The sequence below is a fragment of the Chrysochloris asiatica genome, unplaced genomic scaffold, assembly GCF_000296735.1.
Source record: "Chrysochloris asiatica unplaced genomic scaffold, ChrAsi1.0 scaffold00012, whole genome shotgun sequence".
NCBI lineage: Eukaryota > Metazoa > Chordata > Mammalia > Afrosoricida > Chrysochloridae > Chrysochloris > Chrysochloris asiatica.
The window spans coordinates 4,993,547-5,000,618 of NW_006408530.1; the positions used below are offsets into that span (position 1 = coordinate 4,993,547).

At 41.3% G+C, this 7,072-nt stretch overlaps 1 pseudogene; it reads right to left on the reverse strand.

The window, feature by feature from the left end:
- Positions 1-475: 475 nt before the first annotated feature.
- Positions 476-7,072, reverse strand: part of LOC102839388 — a 33,395-nt pseudogene continuing 26,798 nt past the window's right edge.

Below are 7,072 nucleotides of genomic sequence, written 5' to 3' on the forward strand. Positions count from 1 at the left end.
TATCTTTGCCTCTTTCTTGTTTGCCTTTTCTTTTGCTATCCAGAACATGAACATGATGTCTGGAACACGAGATGTCATCTTGAACCTCAACATCAATGGGCGTACCTTAAGCATGACTGAGCAGAGAGCTCAAAGTAACAAGGTCACTCAGGAAGAGATCATGGCACAGAGCCACTTCACCAGCTGCAGCCTCTTATAAGAGAAATGAATATGGATCTTGTTTAAGCTGTATTTTTTCAGAGTCTCTGTTACTCAACGTTGAATTGCTAACCAATACATGAGATAAACAACATAGTCTGACTTTCATGCTACTCCTCATACCACACAACTTCGCTCACTAGCTCACTAGGTAAATAATTTATCTAACCTGAAAACTGTTGTTTTTTTGTTTGTTTGTTTTACAGAGCACAAAAAGCTAAAGGCCACGTCTCTTTATTGCTTCCTGCTCACCCCCACTCCCACCCCCTCAGTACTGCTAGGAACCATCCTCAGGTTCCAAGCCCAGAGGCTCTCTCCGACTATCAGGCCTATAGACTCCCTGAACATGAGGCAGGTGAGGGTAGGAAAAACCTGGCATCTGACCTTTGGAGCGCTCCCAGCAAGTATAATCCCGAGTCCTGCAAGGTGGGGGTCCCTTCTCTTGGGCAGGATCTTGAACCCCTTGGTTTAGTTCCATGGGCTCCTTGAAGGGCCCCTTAAGAAGTAGCAGTTCTTGAGTATCATTGGTTTCCCCTCCCTAGAGGTGCCACTGGTTAGGTGGCTGCCAGAGATCTTGACTGGTCTGAGGAGGGTCTGGCAAAGCTCTCTGTGTCTCGCCCTACCTCTGCTGATTTGGTCCAGCCCTTGAAGTCTTCTTACAAGTGCACTGGGAGCCCATTGGTAAAAGAGTTGACTGGGTGTGTTGGGCAGTTGAGGTGGACAGTTCTGTGGCAAGGGCACTGGATGGGTGGGATCCCCTGGAGACATCTACAGATGACTCGAGTTCCAAAGGAGCGGTAGCCTGTTGTAGCAGTTACGCTCAGCCTCAGGGTCAATGATGCCCCCCACCCCAACCCTAGCTCCTGCTGCCTCTGGTACAGCCATTGGCGCTCTTCTTGCTGTTGCAAGCTGTCTGCATCAGGCTGGTACAGATCCATGGGTTGTTGGGGCTCAGGGGTTGCTTTCAATGTGGCAAGATCTTAAACGAGGGGTTCTCTGCACACTGGACATTGCACACCAACTGCCTCCTGGTGAGCTGTGACATGCTACAGCTCCTGCTCTTGCTCCTGCATCTTCAGCTCCTTCTCCAAGTGCTAGATATACCATGCAAGGTAGTGGCAGTGGAAGTAGTGGTAATAGGGTGTTTTGGTAAAGGCCTCCTTCTCCTGGAAACCACACAGGCAGATGACACAGTGGCCATAGGGAATGTTGTTATCCGTGAGCATTTCCTTCCCTTTCTCACTGAGTTCATAGAGCATGGTAGTGCCCAGACTGGCCTTACCAATATTTATTCTTTTACTGTTTGAAAATCACAAAGCTCAATGTTAGCATTTTACCATAGCTTTGCTTTATCTTATTATATGAACAGATTATATTGATTTAGAATTCTATCCCTTTCTTGCAAAAAGTTAGCAATTTCTAACTATTTAAGAATAACTGCATACTTTGGTCTTCCACCATTAGAAAAGTGTGTGACGAGGTTGTGTTCTTTCACCATACTTATTCAACCTGTATGCTGAGCAAATAATATGAGAAGCTGGGTTCTATGAAGAAAAATGTAGCATTAGGATTGGAGGAAGACTCATTAACAACCTGCGATATGCAGATGATACAACCTTGCTTGCTGAAAGTGAAGAGGACTTAAAACATTTACTGATGAAGATCAAAGAGAACAGCCTTTGGTGTGGATTACATCTCAATGTAAAGAAAACAAAAATCCTCACCACTGGACCAATAAACAACATTCTTATCAATGGAGAAAAGATTGAAGTTGTCAAGGACTTCACTCTTCTTGGATTAACTATCAACACTCACAGTCAAGAAATCAAACAATGTATTGTATTAGGCAAATCTGTTGCACAAGATCTTTTGAAAGTGTTGAAGAGCAAAGATGTCAGCTTGAGGACTAAGGTGCGCCTGACCCAAGCCATGGTATTTTCAATAACCTCATATGGATGTGAAAGCTGGACAGTGAATAAGAAAGATCGTAGAAGAATTGATGCCTTTGAGTTGTGGTGTTGGAGAATACTAAAAGTGCCATGGACTGCCAAAAGAACCAATAGATCTGTTTTGGAAGAAGTGCAGCCAGAGTGCTCCTTAGAGGCCAAGATGACCAAACTTCATCTTTCATACTTTGGACATATTGTCAGGACGGAACCGTCGCTAGAGAAGGATATCATGTTTGGTAAGGTGGAGGGTCAGAGAAAAAGAGGAAGACCCCCAATGAGATGGATCAGCCAGGTGGCATCATTGATGGACTCAAGTGTGGCAGCAGTGGTGAGGTTGGCCCAGGATCGGTCATTGTTTCGTTCTGCTGTGCATGGAGTCGCTATGAGTTGGTTCCAGACTCGATGGCACCTGACAACAACAAGCATTATAAAGAAATTAAATTCTCAGCTACAGAATGCTTACTTCTTGCATTCTAATAGAAGCGGTTAGATAAAGTTTTGCAAGCCAATTCTAAACAACTGAGAAGCCTCACCTGCATCATGAGCTATTGTTGCCTAATTTGGACAGTAATTTTTGCTAACTTCACTTATTCAAGTCACTTCTTAACAGAGTTTTTAGGAACCCAATTTAAAGTGATCTGGTAGCGTAGTGGTTACGAATCGGGCTGCGAACCTTAAGGTCAGCAGTTCAAAACTACCAGCTGCACCGTGGGAGAAAGATGAGGCTTTCTACTCCCGTAAAGATTTACACCTTCGGAAACCCTATACAGGGTCGCTATGGGTCGGAACTGACTCGATGGCACATAACAGCAACAACAACATATCAGTAGACATTAAGACAAGATAATATAACCAGACTGACATGTATTCAAGTTTCCAAGTGATCAAAATAATAAATTCCTGATTTAAGTGGAACCAGTAAGGATTTCATGCAATGTTTATATTATGGTCCACATGTCGAGGGTGATTGTAAATATTATAAGTACTTGCATACATATGAATTGTTAGCAAGGGGAGATATCAAAAAAGCAACAGAAGAGAAACATGGTTACTAGATAGAATTATTTTCTCTTGTTATTAGACATTTTGGGAAATCTAAAATAATAATCACCAGAGCTTTTAACTAGTGGTCTATTAACTCTATAATCAGTATATATTTCTTAAATCTTACAGTGTAAAAATTAACTTTAGATTTATGTCCCCCAAATTATACATTTCTGTATTTATTTTTTCCATCTTTCTCTATGCGCTATGCTTATGATGGATCACCAGGCAGAGGAAGATAAAACTGTGAATATTTATGTGGAGCATGCTAAAGGACCCTGCTGTGCGCTATTATCTCAGCACATGACGTGTACTCCCAGTTGGAGGCTGAAGAGATGGTAAGAGCACAGTTGCAGCCCTTTATAAAAGGCGCATAAGAAGCACCTGTTTGCCTGCTTCATTAAACTTTCCCTAATGAACGCCTCCAGGGATCAGAACTGGGGAATTTCTTTCCTTTCCTGCTATAAATAGAGAAAGGTATTTAAAAGTTCTCATTTAAATGTGAGTACTGTTATCTGTATCAATTTGCAAGGATGTAATACTGCTCAGGAATATAAATGAGCCAGTACATGTGTGTATTCATAATGACAGACAGCAGGAAGCTGGTTCCTTGTACCGGTTTGATCATTTTGTCTTCCTATAGGATCAGAGCCACAATTGTCTTCTGCTCTCTCCCTAATTCCTGTTCAGCTCAAACAACTCAGTTCAGCCAGTATCTTGTCTGGGAAACTTTCTTAATCATCCCACTTCCTGTAACACACACTCTAGTAAGAAGGCAGAATGTGTGTCTCGTTTATTTAAACTGTCTCTCACTGTGTAGAATAATCACTGACTTACTTTTATGCCTCACCAGATTTTACACCGTCTCTTCAGCCCCCAGAAAGTGTCCACCACTGTATGTTCCTGGAAAGATTTAGTGTCAGAAACCCAATGAGCAGTTAAACGCTGGCCTATGGCGTCTCAATGAGTTGTAATCGACTTGAGGACAGTAAGGTGGGTGGTGTGGTATGAACAGCTATTAGTTACTGACAGAAAGGTTGTCTGTTCTAATCCACCCAGAGGCTCTTCAGAAATCCCTAGTGATCTACTTCTTTTAAAAGACCACAGCCATTGAGAATGCTTTAGAGTGCTGTTCTACTATGATACACACGGTGTCGCCATCAGTCAATTTAAAAACAACTGGTTTGGTTTGGTGTTTGGGGCTGCAATAAAGATAAGAAACATTGTTTTATTTCCACTTCAGAGAGATTTTTCTTAACCTCTCTGGCATTGCATCTCAGTCTTCTTCACAGACTCTTCTTCCTTTGTTCAATTCTTAGCTGTACTCTTAAATATGGGTACTCTCATGAGTCCACATCTCCATCCCAATGCTTTTTTTCCTGGACATTATTCTTCGGTGACCTCATCTACAGACTGGTCTTGAGCAATGACTTCCAAAGTGTTGTTTGCAAGGTAATCAATGGAGTGTGAAATGAAAATATTAGAACTTCTAGCTATATTTTTCAATCTCAGACTTAAAAATTTTTCTATTTGTAATGTGTGTGATATACGTAATCAAAGATGTATGTAAATCATTACAAATATACATCTGCTTTCAGACTTATAACTTTATTTATTCATGGGTATAAAACATGTAAAATATAAAATGTATTTGACTGCTTCTGTGAGCAGTGGGGTGGAAGTTATGACCTTTCTTAACAAATCTGTTCCTGCTGAAGTATTTACCAATTTAGTAAATGGCACCAGCATTCACCATTCACTCAAGGGGGAAGAGTCACTCCTTTCCCACAAATAACCCCTTATAATCACTAACGAGATTTTAAAGCCCTCCCCTCCTACTCATTCTGGGCAGCTGCTGATTTAGGTCAGGATCTTGCCTGGTTCTTGAGACAACTTTTATATAGAACACACCTCTACCATCGAGTCTCTGGGTGGCATAAATGGTTATGTGTGGACTACTAGCCAAAATGCACTTCTGGTATGGTGCTGAAGGATAATGGGCTGGATTGCAAGATCCGTTTGAGACCCAAGGTCGGCGGTTCAAACCCACCAACTGCTCCTAGGAAACCCTAAACAGGGTCGCTATGAGTCAGCTCCTACTCCACAGCAGTTAACAACAACTAACCAAAAGGCTGGTGCTTCAAACATACTCAGAAGGCTCTTGAAGCACCTGGCAACGTGCTTCTAAAGGGTCAAAGCCTTGAAAACCCTATGGAGCAGTTCTATTCAAAACACATGGGATTACCATGAATCAGAGTTGACTCAAGGGTGACTAACAACAGCAACTCTGCCTCAGTGCTCTTTAGAACACTGTGATTTGTTTAAAAATCCTTTCTTGTTGTTGTTGTCAAGTGCCTTCAAGTCGGTTCCAACCTATAGCGACCCTGTACAGGGTTTAAAACAGTGGCTTATGGGTTCAAACTGCCAACCTTGTGATTCAAACAGACCTTGGGGCCCACACAAGGACCTACAAAGTTTCCACTGCCAAAGTCAGTGTTTCATCTTCATGTGCCATCAGCCCCTGTGTCCTCAGAGCTCCCTCTTGTGTACCCACAGAGAATTACCTGCAGTTCCCTGAGCACCACTGGCCATGCACACCTTTGGGTATACACACACATTGATTTTGATTTATCTTACTGTCTCTTCTTCCACTTTGTCTACTAAATCCTGTGTATACTTTGAAATGTAGTTTGAAACACCCATAAGCTCATGCACTGATTTTCCAGTCAGATGCAGATAGTGTTCCACTAAATTCTTATAATACTGTGTCCAAAATACGGTCAAAGCTATTATCAATTGATTTCATGATTATTTAATTACACTTAGATTTTATAATCTATAGTCTAATATTTTTATTTTACATACATAATTATAAAAATAAAAACATAAGATAATTTTATGTACTATATTTGAAAAAAAGTTTTATTACACTACTTTAAATTTTCTCATTTCCATGACCATGTGTCTTGCCACCAAATTATAAGTACCTTAAGAATAGAAATCATCACTTGGTTCACATTTAATCCCCAGTACAGAGTTCTATACTACCTGATGTTCAGTGAATATGTAATGAATTACTGAATAGCAACTTTAAGTGGAGAGGATTATCATAAACAACAAAAATAAGCAAATAAGAGAGAACAAACCACATATAAAGGAATATTAAGAAGGTTGGAAGGCTTACAGATAGGGGAATTTGTAGCAGAAACAAAAAAGTCATTGATTTCTAATTCAAGATGCTAAGCTGCTCCCAGAGCTGCCATCTTGGATGAGACCAGGCAGGGGAAGGATGAGAGCAGCCAGGGATGCCTGACAGGACTGCAGAAATAAAGGTGTGGACACATTCTTATTTTTTTTTTTTTTTTGGATCTGTTCATTGGTCTCTTGCTGGCTGTGCACCTCCATTTTGGTTACCATAGGGGATGCCTGAGCGAGTGGACACCCCACTCCCACCCCTGGAGTGTTCTACTACACATGTGCACAGATCTCTTCAACATTTAAAGTGACGGTTTCCACTTAAAACCAAACAGCAGTGCAAAACAGCCACAGTTGGCCCTGAACTGTTTATCACTAGGAAAAAGGCCTGAACAGTGATTGTGGAATGAGACAGGCAGACTAAAAAGTAAATAGTCCAAAAACTAAATCCTGAGTTACCTCACAATGACCAACAGTGGCATCTTGAAATTTCTCAGGAAGAAGAGTGAAAAGGGAAGCTCATCTCTTAGATCACATCTACCTAGAGGCAATCAGAAAGCATAAAAAATACCAAAATATACACCCATCTAAGTATTAAGGCCAGAGCTAACTCCTGAATATGCCCCCAAATCAGAAGCAGATGACCATATCAGTGCATGTCCAGAAACGAGATAAAGTGACTGAGG